This window comes from Schistocerca cancellata, chromosome 3 (assembly GCF_023864275.1).
Source record: "Schistocerca cancellata isolate TAMUIC-IGC-003103 chromosome 3, iqSchCanc2.1, whole genome shotgun sequence".
Lineage (NCBI taxonomy): Eukaryota > Metazoa > Arthropoda > Insecta > Orthoptera > Acrididae > Schistocerca > Schistocerca cancellata.
In genome coordinates this window covers 790,947,929-790,966,669 of record NC_064628.1, presented here as the reverse complement: position 1 = coordinate 790,966,669, position 18,741 = coordinate 790,947,929, and the positions used below count along the sequence as shown (strand labels likewise).

The following is an 18,741-nucleotide window of genomic DNA, read 5'->3' as shown; positions in this document are numbered from 1 at the left end:
CTTAAACTAGATTCACTCCAGTACTCCACACATAGTACTTGTATCATATTCTGAAGCTGATGTAAGTCTGGCCAACATTTTGCAGTATATGCTTCTGTTTGTTAAAAGTACACACATCTTTTCCTCATTTCTTTATAATTAACCTAGTGTTTAATTAGACTGATATGGAAAATGGAACATTCACATGAATGTCACCAATCCTTGTTACTTTCACCTACCTTCACTTTGCAAATGGAGCTGTTTTTATTTTATTTTTTTTGTTTCATGCAGTTTGTCTGATGTCTTGAACTTAACGTTGACTGTATCTGCTGGACACCTGAACCATAATTCATTTTATATTGTACACAGGGAGAGAATCAAATGGACCATGAAATAAGGTCATTTTGTATGAAAGATACCTGAGGAATGTACTACTTGTCAAAGAAAATTATTCGCGATAAGAATTTCACTTTCTGAAGGTAGGCACGTCCTGTCTGTTAATGTCTGGACATGAGGAATAACTTTTTTTTACTCAACTCTTCAATTCATCCGCCAGACCCAATGTCAGTTTGTGTCCTTCAAATACATCTGGTAGCCCGTATCTCACTCCAGCTGGCTTACAACCAATGTTTAGCTTTCTGTGGGTGCATAATGACCACCAAACTTCACATTAGAATGAAAGTCTGGTGCATCTATTGTTTGATTTGAATGTGTACAACATTTAAGAACCAGAACTGTAAAACAACTTTCTCTACAGCATGAGATTTGTCTCCTAAATTTCTTCTTTGTTTCCTCCACTTCCACGAGATTCCCACTCCGTGACATCCTTCAACCCCCTGCATCCCCTCTGCCACTTTATAACGTGTGTTTCATGTTGGGCAAAGTCTCTTCTAATTCTATGTTATAACAAGATACCAAATGGGGAACAAATAATTATATCTTTTTTCTGATGACTCTTTGTCTTGTCAATATACAGAAAAGGGCACTCTTCTGGGGTGGAATTCCTGCAGGGCACATTTTACACGGTTTATACACTAATATGTTCATTAGTGAGGCATAGTGGACTACTCAGCATTTTTTTCTCTCTTTAGTTTTGTTTGATTGTGGGCTACTTAATCAGAAAATATTTGAAGCAGGTGCTTTTGGTCTCTTCTTGAGCAACTAAGGAGGGATGACGGTTTAAAGTTCAGTTGGCATGTCTGTTGTGACAAATCTGACAGTTGCCTTTCCACCCCCCGCCCCCCCCACCACCACACCATCCTCATCCCCTTCACCACCCCATTAGCCAAACACAAGCACACACTAGAACAGAACGTCCTAGTAATTATTAATACATGCAACTTTATAAAATTAAAACAGTGAATACTAGCAAATAGTGTCAAACAACATGTTCTTTATATATACTGTACTTTTAAGGTTTTATTATTTAAAATGTAATTACATTTGAATCATATTTCAGTTACCTGTTTGGTTTTTTACCCATCAGCTGTGTTACAGGTGCACTACTATTATTTTTCAGAATTGTTATACATCTGAAATAATTTACATTTTTTATTTTTATCATAAATAAACCCATAACTAAGTAACAGTACACCACTAAAAGTACCATTATGCAGAATGTGCCTTTGTCTTATAGCAAATGACAGTGTTTTGGACCAGGCGACACTGCAAGCTGCTGGCATTAGAACAAGCAAATGTGGCCGTCTGCAGATCCAATGCATGAAACACTGGCTAGGTAGTAACATTATACTAATTTACATCTCTTTGTTGATTGTAAACAACTCTGATAGATACTCAGAATTATGTCATAATTTTTACAAAAATTACTCCTCAGATTCGAATTTTTTTGACTTATGGTAAGTGTTCAATACCTGTGGCTTCAGAAGCCGTGATAAATGTCCTCATAGTGAATGTTTCACTCCCAGTAGTGTCCCCCCTGCGGGTTCGGGGGTTAGAATAGGCCCGCGGTATTCCTGCCTGTCGTAAGAGGCGACTAAAAGGAGTCTCAAACGTTTCGGCCTTATGTGATGGTCCCCTGTCAGGTTTGACCTCCATATCTCAAAATTTTTCCGAAGAGCGAGCCGATTGGGGAAGGGCGCCTTACTTGGTGCATTGTGTCCATGTTGTGTTGAGAACTTTCGCCATCTTATTCGTCGTTGCATTGCAGTCCTGCCCGCTCTCCATCGCTTGGGCATGGATACGCTCCTGCGTGCACTTTCTGCCAAGCACTGTGCAGGGCCATTTTCTGCACTGACGACGCCCATGGACCACATGTCACCTAACATCCAGCACGGTAGCAAGTCCGTTGTGGTGGGGCCGCCATGTACCCTCTTGGTTGTAGCCCCCTGACAACACAGGGATCGCTCTACTGATGCCTGCGCCGTTAACTCCCCACGTATGCCAAGGAGTAGGTGCCCATCTCTCTGGGGCATCGGGACTCCCGGCAATGGCCATCCTGCCAAGTGGCCTTTGCTGTGGCTGGGTGGCGCCCGTGGGGAGGGCCCTTGGTCGGAGTAGGTGGCATCAGGGCGGATGACCCGCAATGAAGCGTGGTACATCATCTCTCGCTGGCGGCCAGCCGTCAGCAGTCTCTAAGCGTTCCAAAGCTCACTTTAAGGCTAATGTGTATGACCCCAAATCGTTCCCCTCCCTGGCCACACCATGGGAGGAACGAAAGGCTGTGAATGAGAGCGAAAGATACTCGCCCCGGTATCTCGTCTGTACCAGAGCTGACGGGGACTCGTTTGTGTCTGTGAAGCCTCAGTTCTTTGTCAAACATTTAGAGGACAAGTTCGGGGAGGTGGAGGGCTTGTCCAAGATGCGGTCTGGATCGGTGTTGATAAAAACGGCATCCTCTGCCCAGTCACGAGCCTTGCTGGCTTGTACGAAGTTGGGGGATGTGTCTGTTACTATCACCCCACATAACAGCTTAAATATGGTCCAGGGAATTATTTTTCACCGCGATCTCCTTTTACAGTCTGATGACGAGCTGCGCGCCAACTTGGAGCGCCGAGATGTCCATTTCGTCCGGCGCGTCCACCGGGGTCCGAGGGATCGTCAAGTTACCCTCGAAGGCCAAGATGAAGGCACCGGTGGCGACACGTTACCTGAGAAGGTCAAGGTGATGGTGTACCGTTGTGATGTCAAGCCGTATATCCCTCCCCCGATGCGGTGCTTCAAGTGTTGGAAGTTCGGCCACATGTCTTCACGCTGTGCTTCCGACCTCGTCTGTCGTGATTGCGGTCGACCTTCTCATCCTGATCATCCCTGTGCGCCACCTCCAATCTGTGTGAACTGTGATGCGCACCATCCGCCTTGCTCGCCAGACTGTCCGATTCTGCAGAAGGAGCGGAAGATCATGGAAATCAAGACTCTCGACCGCCTGACGTACACTGAGGCGAAGCGGAAATATGATCAGCTTCATCCAGTGCGCATGACAGCTTCTTATGCCGCAACTGTCACTCCTTCTACAATTCCATCCACTCCAGTCATCTCTCAGAGTCGAAGTCCCACACCTGCCCCCTTGATGGTGGGGGGCACTAAACCTCCTGTTGCTCCTGCTCCATCTACTTCAGGAGCAACACCCCCCCCAACCATCGGGGACATCAGTCCCCCCTTCCCAGCCGAAGAAGCGTAAGACTTCTTCGGCTACTCTCTTAAGGAAGGGGTCCCTTGGGGACCTCCCTTCGCATGTTCCGACCGGTTCCAAAGCTGACAGCCACAAGTGGCTCAAACAACCGCCAGTCCCTGGTCGTCGGGACACACGGTCATCGTCTGTCCCTGAGACAGACACAGTGACGCCCTCCCAGCCTGAACCACCCAAGGCGCAGTGCGAGAAGCAGAAGAAGAAGAGACTCCCCAAGGCTACCGACATTGCGGTGGCACCCATTCCACCGCTTCCTACAAGCTCTGCGTCTGAGGATGAGGTGGAGATTCTGGCGTCCACTGAGGACATGGATCTCGCCAGTCCCTCGGATGCAATAGATAGCTGTTGTCCAGGTGGTGACTCAGTAGCAGCAGGGGCCCCGGAGGTGTAATCTGCCTCCCCAATCCCTTCACGCCTTTCCCATCCATGGCTAATACCATCCTCCAGTGGAACTGCAGCGGTTTCTTCCACCATCTAGCTGAGCTCCGCCAACTTATCAGCCGTCATCCTTTCCTTTGCATTGCTCTGCAGGAAACTTCGTTTCCAGCAATGCGAACCCCCGCCCTCCGTGGCTATCGGGGTTATTTTAAGAACCGGGCAGCTTATGAAAGGGTGTCTGGTGGCGTCTGCATATATGTCCTTAACTCTCTTCACAGCGAGTTTGTACCTCTACAAACAGCTTTAGAGGCTGTCGCTGTTCGGGTGTGGACGCCACAGGCTATTACCGTCTGCAGTATTTACCTTCCACCTGATGGTGCTGTCGCGCAGCATGTCCTGGCTGCTCTGATAGCCCAACTGCCGCCACCTTTTTTGCTGCTGGGCGATTTCAATGCCCACAACCCTCTATGGGGTGGGACTGTCTCCGATGACCGCGGTCGGGCCGTGGAGCATGTGTTGGCTCAGCTCGACCTTAGCCTCTTGAACACCGGTGCTCCCACGCATTTCAGTGTGGCCCATGGCTCGTTCTCGGCCATCGATCTCTCTATTTGCAGCCCTGGACTTGTCCCATCCCTCCACTGGAGAGTGCATCCTGACCTGTGTGGTAGTGACCATTTTCCCATCTATTTGTCACTGCCCCAGTGTCATTCTTCTGGGCGCTTGCCCCGCTGGGCTCTCCACAGGGCTGACTGGCCAGCTTTTACTTCCGCTGCAACCATTGAGTCTCCCCCACAGGGTGACATTGACGAGGTGGTGCGTGTTTTAACCACGTCCATCATTTCAGCGGCCGAGGCTGCCATCCCCCGTCCTTCTGGCCACCCTCGGAGGAGGGCTGTACCCTGGTGGTCGCCAGAGGTTGCCGAGGCTATTCGTGACCGTCAGCGGGCTCTCCAGCGTCATAGGCGGCACCCGTCTCTTGAGACCCTCATCACCTTTAAGAGGCTCCATGCCTTCGCCCATCGTCTTATTGCACGGCGTAAGCAGGAGTGCTGGGAGAGGTATGTCTCATCCTTGGGCTCCCATGTCTCCCCCTCGCTCGTGTGGTCCAGGATCCGGCGGATTTACGGATACCAGACCCCTATGGGTGTCCCTGGGCTCTCCTTGGACGGCGCTGTCTGCACGGACGCTGCCGCCATTGCTGAACGGCTTGCCACGCACTTTGCTCAGAGCTCTGCGACTGCATCCTATCCCCCCGCCTTTCGCTCTCTAAAGGAGCGAGCCGAGCGGACGCCGTTCTCATTCCACACGCGTCGTTCTGAAACTTACAATGCTCCTTTCAGCGAGAGGGAATTCCTCGCTGCCCTCGCCGATTGCCCTGATACAGCACCAGGCCCAGACTGCATCCACGCACAGATGCTGAAGCATCTCTCCAAGGACTGCCAGAGACACATCCTCACCATCTTTAACCGCATTTGGAGCGAAGGCGGGTTCCCGTTGCAATGGCGAGAGGGTGTTATTGTCCCCATCTTGAAGCCCGGTGCGGACCCACTGGCGGTGGACAGCTATCGTCCCATTACCCTCACCAACGTTTTGTGCAAATTGCTCGAACGTATGGTGGGGCGGCGTTTGTGTTGGGTCCTTGAGCTGCGCGGTCTCGCTCCATCCCAGGGTGGCTTCCGTCGGGGCCGGTCTGCCACGGACAATTTGGTGCGGCTGGAATCTGCTATCCGTATGGCCTTTGCCCGACGTCAGCATCTCGTTGCTGTATTTTTCGATCTGCGGAAGGCGTATGACACCACATGGAGGCATCACATCCTCGCCACGTTGTGTGAGTGGGGTCTTCGTGGTCGGCTCTCGGCTTTTCTTCAAACCTTTTTATTGCGCCACTCTTTCCGGGTGCAAGTCGGTGCCGCCTCTAGTTCATCTTATTTACAGGAAAATGGGGTCCCGCAGGGCTCAGTGTTGAGCGTCTCCTTATTTCTAGTGGCCATTAATGGTCTGGCTGCAGCCGTGGGGTCGTCGGTGTCTCCTCCTTTGTATGCCGACGACTTCTGCATCTCATTTAGCTCCACGACTATGGGAGTCGCCGAACGCAGGCTGCAAGTCGCCGTTCGCAAGGCAGCATCATGGACTCTGACTCATGGTTTTCAGTTCTCTGCAGCCAAGACTCAAGTTATGCACTTCTGCAGGCGTCAGACGGTCCACCCTCATCCTGAACTTTACCTCGACGGCCACCTGCTTGAAGTGGTGGACACTTGCCGCTTCTTGGGACTCATGTTTGATGCCCGGCTCACATGGGTTCCTCATATTACTCAGCTGAAGCAAAATTGCTGGCGGCACCTCAACGCCCTCTGCTGCCTTAGCCATACGTCTTGGGGTGCAGATCGCTGCACGCTGCTGCGATTGTACAGAGCCCTTGTGCAGTCCTGGCTTGATTATGGGAGCCCGGCTTATGGGTCTGCATCACCCTCAGTGTTGAAGTTGTTAGACCCCATACACCACTGTGGGGTTCGGCTTGCAACTGGCGCTTTTTGTACCAGCCCCGTGGATAGTCTACTGGTGGAGGCCGGGGTTCCCCCGCTGCAGATTCACCGCCATCGACTGCTCACCGACTATGCTGTCCACGTGCATTGCTCGCCAGGCCATCCCAATCGTCGCCTGCTTTTCCCTGCCATGGTCCTCCATCTGCCCGAACGGCGACCTAGGTCTGGGCTTTCCGTAGCTGTCCGTGTCCAGTCCCTGCTGTCAGAACTGGAGTCGTTCCCTCTTCTGCCTCCCTTCCGGGTCTGTACACCTACGCCTCCCTGGTGTTTGTCCCGGCCGTCCGTCCGTCTGGATTTGGCACAGGGACCTAAGGACTCGGTTCCGCCTGTGGCCCTCCGTCGCCGTTTTCTTGCGCTCCTCGAAACATTTCCGGGCTGTGAGCCGGTCTACACTGATGGTTCCCTGGTTGATGGTCGCACTGCCTACGCTTTTGCTCACGCTGCCCATGTTGAGCAACGCTCCTTGCTGGCTGACTGCAGTATTTTTACTGCAGAGCTGGTGGCCATCTTGCGCGCTATTGAGCATATGCGTTTCTGCTCAGGTAGGTCTGTCGTCATCTGCAGTGACTCCCTGAGCAGCCTTCAGGCCATCGACCGCTGCTATCCCTCTTCTCCTCTGGTGTCCTCTATTCGGGAGTCTGTTTCCACCATTACCCACTCTGGTCGTTCGGTGGTCTTGGTTTGGACGCCAGGTCACGTTGGCATCCCGGGGAACGAACGTGTTGACAGGCTGGCCAAAGGGGCGATCGACGCCCCAGCTTTGGAGATCGGCCTCACAGCTCGTGACCTGCAGCTGGTGTTGCGCCGTAAGGTGCTTGGGGTGTGGTCTGTTGAGTGGCATGGCATGACAGCCCAGAATAAACTGCGGGCTGTCAAGGAGACGACCAATGTGTGGCGCTCCTCCCTGCGGTCTTCTCGCAGGGACTCTGTCATCCTGTGTTGGCTCCGCATCGGCCATACATACCTGATGCACGGCCATCTTTTACGTCAGGAGGATCCTCCCGTGTCGGTGTGGGTCCCGGCTGACGGTCGCCCATGTTTTATTGGAGTGTCCCCAACTGCGCACCCTTCGGCCGTCTTAATCTCCCGGGCACCTTGCCTTTGATTTTATGCGACGATGCCTCCATGGCTGACAGTGTTTTACATTTTATCCATGCTAGTCCTTTTTATGGATCCATTTAGGGGGGTCCTGCACTTTTCCGTTTCTGTGTCTTTTGTCCTCGCGTCTCCATATTTGTTGCTGTTTTGGTGTCTCATCGGATGGTTGACTCTTTCCCTTTTTTGTTGTCGTGGTCAGTCAACCAGTCTGCCTGGTGTTCGTCAGTACTCTTCTTTTCTGTAATGTTCGTTGCCTAATTTGTGTTCTTTTAGGGCCTGGGGGGGAGTATCCTTCCCCTTGGGGTTTTATCTGCTCCGTGCCTTAATGTCTCGCCTGTTTTTGGAATGGGGGACTGATGACCTTAGCTGTTTAGTCCCCCTTAAACATCCTAACAACCACCACCACCACCACCACCACCACCACCACCACCACCACCACCAAGTGGTTTCCTTTCTTCTAAAGGCTCATGATGATCATGGTGCTAAGAATGTAGTCTTGCAAGAGGACAACAGTCGTGTTCTTCGTTTGACTATTTTCATGCAAGTCTGAAACAAACGAAGCATTTAACATCCGCGTAATTTCTTTAGCACCTGGGGGGGGGGGGGGGGGGGGGGCAGTCTCCTTCCCCTTGGGGTTTTATCTGCTCTGCGACTGTCTCGCTTGTTTTTGGAATGGGGGACTGATGACCTTAGCTGTTTAGTCCCCCTTAAACATCCCAACAACCACCACCACCCAGTAGTGTGTGCTGTGATATGAAAATTGCTGGCAGGTTACAACTGTGTGGAGGTCTCCAACTAGCACTGTGAACCTTTGCCTTTCACTTGCATGTGTTCTGCTGACTGAGCTACCCAAGTAAAAGTCATTTCTGCCAATAAATTTCTTTCAGAAACGTTTTCATCTGTTTCTGTTCACATTTTAGCTATTCTACCTACATCTGTTCTTATACATAATGTTCTTTGTGCAGTTGAGGATAGTGCCACGTACATTGAGCAGAGGGTGAAGAGGATAAGACGAGCAGAGGAATAGAACATACTATAGAGGTATGAAGTAGATTATTAAAATATCTTTAAAATAATGAAAAGTAATTTGGCCACAAAATTTGTTGTTTAAAGCAGAAGTTCTCATTAATCTGTCCAACTCTCCAAGCTATCTTTCTCTGGGTTTACTTTCAGGATGGTAACTTGATTTTAGGATCTGTTCAATATAATAAACATGCAGGAACTTTTTACATTTTACACTAGTAAATTTTTGTGCATTATCAGAAATGATTACACTCCACATGTTGGCAATCAAGAAGTAATTTTTAATCACTTGTCATATTGTCATTGCACCAGTGGCACTTTTCAATATATGTAAGTTGACATATTTGGAAAATAGCTTTCATATTCCAACAATGGGTTTAACACCTGCACAGCCCCAGGAAAGGGGACCAGCTTAAGTGAATGGCAAGGATTTTCAGGGGTTTCTTGGTAATGATTAGGTGTAGCTCACCTTTGGAGCCATGGTTCGAAGATTCAGCATTTTGACAGACTAGGAATTTCTGGATAATTCATTACACACTGCTTTGGAGGAAAGAAAAACAGCATTAGTCATTTATTTTCCCAGCACATTTAGCCACTCCAGGATCCCCAGTGCTCTATGGGTGCACAAGATTAGCTTCTCCAGACTGTCCTGTGGAATTCAATTGCACCCGTTATCATACCTCATGAGACAGCAATAACGTAACTCATTATTGTGAAACACACAGTATCTAACTAGTGCCTCAGGTGGGTTAAGGGTAAATTGTATTCAGATTTCTCTCCACCTGGGGTCTCTGTCACGGAGATGCGACACGTAACTAAAGATATTTAATGCAGATGATAAATGTTATCTTGCATCAGTAAGATTTTATATTTAGTACTTTATCCCTCAGATCCCAAGTTACTACATCATTCTCTCCCATTATGTAAACTATTTCAAAACCGTATTTAGAACTGAACCAGTGTTGCGTGCAGAAATTTGCAATTGAGAAGTAAGCTTAAAGGCTGGTTATCACAATATACTTTGGTGTGATTACAAACAAACAGTGACTGAATTTCCTAAAAGTGCATATAATAGTGAAAACTAACTCAGCAGTCGTGTAGGCTCACTAGCAAAGAGTATTGTACAGACAGTTCATGTACTGTAAATGCCTCTGATTTGGAAGGGAGAAGCTCCCAACCTGGTGCATATCCAGATGGTACAACAATTGTGAAATAGCTAGTGCATTTTTTATTTTACTGAAAGCAGATTCGCATAGTTCTGACCAAATCTACGATATCTGTTTGTGTAGAAATTTCAGTAATGGTTCTGCATTAAATAATTGATCTGGAATGAAGTTACTCTGGAAGTTGGATAAATCTAAAGGTACTTTTGATTGCCTCTGTCTGGGATACTGGAAAGTAATGAACTGGTTGTATTTTTGTTGTCAGTTAGGACACAGGCTTAATAATGTGCCCCAAAAAATTCATTTTCTCACCACCAAGTTTCATTTTTTGATATTGCCTATTACATCATGTTGCTCAAATTAATATAAAACTTTCTCTACCATCTCCTCATGCTCTTCACAAGTTAGTGTGGCAGTCAACATATCATCCACAAATAAAGTAATTCTTTTTAGTAATTCTAGGCCTAATAAATAATCCATTGGTGCTATAATCAAACCACCACTCAGATAGAGTAAATGACATTCTAAACTGGTAGGTATGACCTGTAAAGATAGAAGCATGGTCTTTCTAGAAGTATGCGAGTATGACACACTCAAATTAATGGAAATGAAGTACTTGATCCCTTGGATCCACTGGACTGTTGATTTAAAATTTTCTTGTCCGATATACAGGATTACCATTTTATTGATTTCCCTCACGGGCAATACCAGCCTCATACTTCTACCAGCCTTAGCCCAATCTCTAACCTCTTGTTAGCTGCAGCTGTTTTATGTCACAATTGCTCCCCAATATACCATCATGTGTACCTCTTTCACTACAGCTGTCCGTTTCAAACAAGGAATGGGCAGAAAGGTAGAATGGTTAATGTGCTAGAAGAAAAAGCTAGTGTTACCTGAATATTCAAGTATCTCAGCTCATTTCCCTGAAATATGAACTAAACCTTTTCTCTGAATATCAGTTAAACACTGAGATTCTCATAACTTCAATTTAATTTTCTGTTCAGTACTCAGTCAAGTGAGTATTTCAGTATGCTGGTGTCAAGATTTGTTATTTTCTATGTCGACGAACTGCGATTTGATCACCTGGCAATTTTCATCCCAAAGAGATGAGACTGTGCTTTACTCCATGTAGGCATCTACTATAGCCTTCTTCTCACAAGACAAATGAACATCTATTAGGCAGTCCGTGATTAATGCTTTTACTATGAGCAACATGCCTATCATTGCTACATTCCCTATCACCAGCAGAACACAGGTCTGCCATTTAATTATCTGAGATTGTGTGCTATGCTATAGCCACTAAAATCCTGCCATAAATTAGGCACGTTAATCTGATGACACTATGTTTCAAACAGGCCTTGGGAAATAACACTTGCTGCGTCACCCGTGTCTACTGTCATTATTGTAAGTATGCCTCCCACCACAGCATGTATGGCAGCCTGCAACACAGTTTGGATAGTCTGACACTTTATGTTTCCATTAGATAGATAAAATCTACTCAGCAGGGCAAGAGGGGATGCACACAAACACACACTTTTGGAGCCACTGGTTCCGTCCTCAGAGAAGGGTTGAGAGAGAAGGAAGAGGGATGAAGGGAAAGGAACTGGAGAAGTTTAGAAAAAGGGATAGAGTTTGGAGAAGTCACCTAGAGCCTTGGGTTAGGGAAGACTTACCAGACAGGATGAGAACGGAAGACAGACTGTTTGGGACTGTACCAGACGAGATTCAAAACCCTGAGAACTTTGAGGTGGAAGACAGCAATCTGCAAGAAAGACATTAGTGCTAAAACATTGCGCATGAGTTAAGAGCAAAAAACTGAGTCAATTGTATATAATGATAACAGAGATGGGACAAGGATGGGGACAGTGGAAAATATACAGGTCAGAAAGTGAAAAATGTAGAAAACTAAAACGGAGTGAAGCAAGTAGTAATTAGTGTGAAGAAATGCTGAGATGCAAGACATTGATGTGCACTCGCAAACTGTGTAACTTTCCTGGCTGTGGCCTGTTATGGCTTGTTCAGTAGCATATACTGTGATCGTGTAGTTGGAGTTGTCTGCTAAGCAGAAGCAGCAGTACTTACTGCAGCATACATCCTTCTGAATCTACGTAGTGTATTCATCTTTCTCCACCTCTACGATTTTTACCCTCCACACTGCCCTCCAATGCTAAATATGTGATCCCTTGATGCCTCAGAACATTTCCTACCAACTGGTCCCTCCTTGTCAAGTTGTGCCACAAACTCCTCTTCCCACCAATTCTATTCAATACCTCTTCATCAGTTATGTGATATACCCATCCAATCTTCAGCATTCTTCTGTAGCACCACATTTCAAAAGCTTTTATTCTATTCTTGTCCAAACTATCATCCATGTTTCACTTCCATACATGGCTACACTCCATACAAATACTTTCAGAAACTACTTCCTGACACTTAAATCTATACTCGATGTTGACAAATATCTCTTCTTCAGAAGCGCATTCCTTGCCATTGCCAGTCTACATTTTATATCCTCTCTACTTCTAGCATCATCAGTTATTTTGCTCCCCAAATAGCAAAACTCCTTTACTACTTTAAGTGTCATTTCCTAATCTAATTCCCTCAGAATCGCCTGATTTAATTTGATGATATTCCATTATCCTCGTTTTGCTTTTTTTTATGTTGATCTTGTATCGTCCTTTCAAGACACTGTCCATTCCATTCAACTGCTCTTCCAAGTCTGTCTCAGACAGAATTACAATGTCATCGGTGAACCTCGAAGTTTTTATTTTTTCTCCATGGATTTTAATACCTACTCCGAATTTTTCTTTTGTTTCCTTTACTGCTTGCTCAATATACAGATTGAATAAAATCAGGGAGAGGTTACAACCCTGTCTCAATCCCTTCCCAACCACTGCTTCCCTTTCGTGCCCCTCAGCTCTTCTAACTGCCATCTGGTTTCTGTATAAATTGTAATTAGCCTTTCACTCCCTATGTTTTACCGCTGCCCCCTTTAGAATTTGAAAGAGAGGCATCTAACTCTTCATTAAACTGTGCCTGCCATACATGATTGAGGTTTAAATTATTGAACCTTATCGGGTTCCTACTCGTGGGGTTTAAGTTTCAGGTAACTATTTATTTCTCAATATGATTATAAACATGTCATCTATTGGATTTGACAGCTTTTTTGGATTCTGAGATTTAGGAATAATTTTTACTGGTTTGTTCTTTTGTTGGTAAGGGATTTATTATGAACCCGAGTGCAGAATTGTGAGTTGTATTGAGGTGTGGCTCCAACCACACCAGGTACCCTGTCTTATTCCCCATTCTGCTGAGATGATATCTGTTACGTAGTTAGTTTGATTATCAGTGCAGGAGAAGAAACGCTGTGGTGGAGAAGGAGAACTTTGCTTCCTATGAGCCTTCTTGGAAGGACATTTAGTCGAAGTACTGGTTGATGGTTGGGAGTTCGGGGGTATGTAAGAAGTCTTCATGGGACGGTTCCTTCTTCAAGGCCTGTGATTCTGACTTCTGGGGCAGAGTCTTGGCAGAAGCTGATGAAAGTGCTTGTGTCTTAGGGGTGACGGGACACAGAGGAGACGTTGACCGGGCGATCTTAGCACTGGCCGAACGGACGACCATAGCGCTAAAGGTCAGATCGCATGTCTGCGTCGACACCTCCCTGGTAGGCCAAGGAGAGGCTAGGACGGTACTGTATTTCCCCGCTGGGAGCAGCGTGGGCTTGCTACTAGCAAATAGCTTGTGAGCAGCCGAGGTAGCAGCACGTAAGTGCCAGGACTTAGGGGGGCGAACACAAATAACCTCACAGCCCACTTTGATGCACATAAGCAGCTGAACACTATCAAAGGTCAAGAAAAGTGTCCGGGTCGGTGCAAGGTCATTGTTTACCTTTTTCATGACCCTATGGACAGCCGTCATGCCCTGCTCAGTGGGGAAAGACTGAATCTCCTTGTCAGTCAATCCATCAAGTAATCTAGTAGATACCACACCATGCGATGAATTCAAAGTGCGGTGAGGCTCCACCTGAACAGGGAACGTGGACAGGAGTGTGGCCCGAAGGAGATTTTGTGCCTGAAAGGCGCTCTCAGTTTCTAGTAACAAGATACCATTACGCATCCTGGTACAAGACTTGACAGGTCCGGCTATGGCATCTATGCCCTTCTGAATAACGGAAAGGTTGACAGATGAAAAATCCTTTCCGTCCTCAGATCTAGAAACTACGAGGAACTTTGGGGCAGGCGGTGGTACGTTTGCCACTGGTGGCTGGTCAAGTTTCCGTTTTTGGGCAGAAGTCGAGAGAGAAGAGAAATCCATTGTGCATGAATCTTTCATTATTGCCAGTGTCTCTGATGGCATGCTCCTTCCTAGTGGGGACCCTCTCTGAGGGTGCTCCCGCCTTAGGTGAATGTTTACACCTCAGGTCACACCTCCCGAGAAACGGACGGACGGACCAATCGGCATGGTCAGAAGGTGTCAGCTCGGGCAATCACCCCCTCCCCGGGCCTGGCCTTTACCAGGAGGTACGCACGGGGCCTACTTGCCTACCCAGGGCGGGGAATTACACTTTACCCCGTCACCGGCAATGTGTGGGTTGGACTTCAGGCATGCATAGGGAGGAGAGAATAATAGGAAAAAAGAAGGGAGAGAGCAAGGAGAGCAAGGCAAGGTAAAAAGTAAGGAAGACAGCAAGAGAGGGAGAAGGACAAAGAAAGGAAAAACGAAGGAAGGAAGAAACCGAAGGAAGAAACCAGAAGAAGCGAAAAACCAAAATGACCCCAAATGTAATGCGTTAAACTGTCCGTCTCCGGACACAGGCGCAAACTACCCCTTTGAGGGGGAGGGACTCCTTTTAGTCACCTCTTATGACAGGCAGGAATATCTCTGGCCTATTCTTACCCCGGACCCGCAGGGGAGTCTAATTCATTGAGCATACTACTACTACATGCTACTGTGTTTTTATTATATTGTGGAAAGGAAAGTTGCTACCCACCATATAGCGGAGATTCTGAGGGGCAGATAGGCACAACAAAAAGACTGTCTCAAATATAGCTGGTAATAGTACACTACTAGCCATTAAAATTTCTACACAAAGAAGAAATATAGATGATAAACGGGTATTCATTGGACAAATATAATATACTAGAACTGACATATGATTACATTTTCATGAAGTTTGGGTGCATACATCCTGAGAAATCAGTACCCAGAACAACCACCTCTGGCCGTAATAATGGCCTTGATACGCCTGAGTCACAGATTTGTGTTTGCTTTTACTTCCAATTCCAAGAACATCTGCCAGCCAGGGCAAGTAGCTGTTTTTTTATGCTGCAAAGCGATGGGAACGACAGTGGCACCCATGACTGCCCTCACCAGCACCAACAGAATCAACCTCAGCCAGAGGCTGGCCAAAATTATATACATGTGGAATGTGGAAATTGACAGGAAAGGAATGCTGTGTTAAGCATGCTGTTCACAAATTAATGAGGTAGACCAAAAGGAAATGTGGGTAAAGCAGCTGAAGAAATTAATTATACTCTGTGTGCTCCCCAGGGACCCTGATTATGGTAAGCATAGCAGACACTCCACAAATGAGTCACATCTGATTTTTAGTATTTATGACAATTTTGTCTAAACAAATTATTGTGATTTCAGCACAACATGGGAAAAAGGAGGGGGGGGGGGGGATGGGATGGTGTGATCATTTTAGTTAAGAGTGGTTTATGGCTGTTGTGGAACACTGAACCCTGCTATTTCAGTGGACCACCTTGCTTATTTTGAAGGTCACTAAATATAAAAGACTGAGAATCCTGTTTTATTCAGTGAGTGGAACGTTTTGTAGCGCTGCTCTACGAGTATAATCTAAGCTTTCATTGTTATTCAGGGCACTTACAAACTTTTTCATGGTTCTTCCAAATCAGAAAATGTTTTGCATGAAATTCAGTGTGCTTTAGAGAAACCTGTTTTAAAAATACCCAAAGCTGTTGACATCCGATGGTTTAGTACCTATCGCACAGTGCATGCTATTTTCCTAACCTACAAGTCCATTATAATGGCATGTGAACATATACACAAGGATGGCACGGATTAACGAGTTTAGCTGGAGGAATCTTGTTAGAAATGATTAATTCCAATTTCATTGTAGGTTTAGCGATTTTAGACAATACATTAAATGCAGTCTCAAACTTATGTAAAAGTTCGCAAATCCCTCTACTTGTTCCTAGAACTCAAACATTTAAGACACATCGACTGTCTTTGTGACTGGGATGGACATAGTGCAGAAAATGAAACTTAATGAAATTAAAAAAACTGCAGGAGGCTGAAACAAAAGTTAAAGGTGTGCTATTCATGAATGTAGAGGAGCAGATTCGAGCTACAAGAAGTGCAAGGAAATATGTTGAAAGTATGATTGATTAAATTGGGCAATGGCTCGATGAGAAGGCAATAAAAGTGATAGAACTAAGAGCATATTATGAAAGTTTTAAAGAATTTCTGGATTTTAGTGATAATGATTGTAAAGAACTGTGCTTGATTTTGGGGCTTACAAACATCGACACTTATTAGACGATATGTCTTCTGATGTTGCTTCTTTCATTCCGAGAGCCGACATCATCTATGAAGCACTACAGACACTCACTCATTGAATGTGTACTGTGCATTCCAGTTTCGACTTGCAGTGTGGAAAGGTCATTTAGTACAATGAACAGGTTGATGACAAAATTAAGGAATAGGATGGGTCAGGAAACTCTCCAAGCTTGTGTGAGGATTTTAACTTCAGGGGACTACAAGCCAACAAAGTTTTATTGTTGACATCATCTAGAGATATGCTGTAAAAAAGCCTCTACGTATTAGTTTGATGGAAATGTGAGTTTTTTTGCATGCAATAAAATTATTTTATTATTTAATATAATAAACTTAGGCTTAGCCTAACAGCTTAGTACTTAAACTACATATTATTTAATTATATATTAGCTATTCATGAAAAATTGAAAATATTAATAGCACTGTATGAAGGCTTTCAGGACCGGATGACGTATCTTCTGGTAAACCTTCCGGGATGTAAGGTCGTGGTCCATGAAACTCTTCAGCTCCTAATGTTTCGTCCAGAGCTGCGCTGGACATCTTCAGAGGGGTGTTTCTCCTACGGTGAGTTAGGAGCTGAAGAGTTTCATGGACCACGACCTTGCATCCTGGAAGGTTTACCAGAAGATATATTAATAGCACTGCTTTGTCTTTAGAACGCTATCATTTAAATTTTAAGCCTATAACTATGTCCTGTTTTTATTAACTTATTTCTGTATCTCAAGAATGGAGGAACATATGACAACACAGTAACATTTGTTTCAGGAAATAACACTTTAACAAATTTATACAAAGTTCATGCACTTCTGCATGGGCCAATTAACTGATATTAAAAATGGAAGATATGTTCTAAAACTTGATGCAATAGAAACTAAAGAAAATCTCTGTCTAGTTCAGCATGCTAAAGTTTGTTAGAATAGAGATTCAGGAGCTCGAGTGAATGTCAGAAGTAATGATTGTCAATCACAAATTGTGTGGGATAGGTCATTTCAACATATTTTGTAATGCTTAAAACTGCTGGTAATAGTTACTGGTACTCCTTTTAGGGTATGCAGAATTTTAGTCCACTGTAACAAACAAATATTGAGAAATACTTAACACAGACATGTATTTGCTTTTACTTCCAGTTACAAGGATGTCGGCCAAGCAAGTGCTATAGAGGCTGGCAAAAATAATCGACATGGTGGACATCATCATAGAGTGAGCCGGAATGGTGTGTGAAGTGTGCTGTGCCATAATTAGTAAAATAGATGAACAGGAAACCCGGCTGAAGCAGCAAAAAGAAATAATAATCTTCCACGTTTCCCCAGGACCCTGATTATGCACAACCAATCAAAATTTGTTCTACGCTTCAGTGATTAAACTTGCCACAGCGAGTTAAGCATGTAATGTAAGATTGTATGTTTTAATAAGCAGATTACTACAGCATTTTATATTTTAAATTTTGGTCACTAATTATCAGAAATGTTGACAATAAAGGTTTATTTGCCTGGAAAGGCTTTAGATAGCCACCCTGGAGCTGGAATAAAGTTCTGGCTTTCTGGAACTCTACTCAATGATGTAAGAGAATCAACAGTACTAGCAGATTTTATGCTCAGTCACACACTGATCAGTAAGCACCCTAAAATATTCACATAATTGATTGTCCTTTCTCATTTCATGCTGAAATTATATTAGTTTCTCATTTGGTGGTTTTACTTTTGAAAATAAATTATTTGTTATATTAAATCAAAATTTCGTTTTTTTTTTTTTTGTCAGTCAGGCTCCATTGAGGAGGAAGGTCCAGCTCCTGTCACTGAAATGTGAGAAAAGGGGTGGAAGCACACCTGGTGCTGGCACATTGAGGGCGAGTTTCACAAGCAGTAAAAAGTTTGATTTTGTAACATAATTAACACCATCCTGTTTCCTGGCCTCCTTCCAGGGTGCTCACAAATTTCATCAGCTCAGGGCTCAGCCATTACAATACTTCCTCCTCTTGTGTGCTGCCCTGCACAATACTGACCAACTTAATCAAATAAACTCTTTTCTACATATCTTATTCATCTCGATTTCATTCTCATTACATCTACCATGCCAGTCTGTTTCCTGGCCCCACAAACTTAGCATTTCAGTTGTTAGTGCAAAAGAAGTTGCAATCTCAAGTCTAAATTATCTGCTAAATGATCCAAAATATTTCTCAAAGACCAAGTACATACTGGCTTTTAATTTACAACAAGAAACACTATCAATGCCATGTCATGTGTCAGTGAATAGTACACAGAATCTTAATGACAGGTCAATTTCATCCTCATCCTCCAGATGCAATGGCAGTTGTCATGGTTCTCACAGATCT

The 18,741-nt window shown here is 45.2% G+C and overlaps 1 long non-coding RNA gene across 1 annotated transcript in view; it reads left to right on the top strand.

Annotated features, from left to right (window-relative positions):
- Positions 1-17,566, top strand: part of LOC126177061 (uncharacterized) — a 28,248-nt gene extending 10,682 nt beyond the window's left edge. The window contains exons 2-3 of the long non-coding RNA XR_007535740.1: positions 8,610-8,685; positions 17,537-17,566. This is a non-coding gene — a long non-coding RNA (uncharacterized LOC126177061). The remainder of the gene's footprint in view (positions 1-8,609; positions 8,686-17,536) is intronic.
- Positions 17,567-18,741: the final 1,175 nt, after the last annotated feature.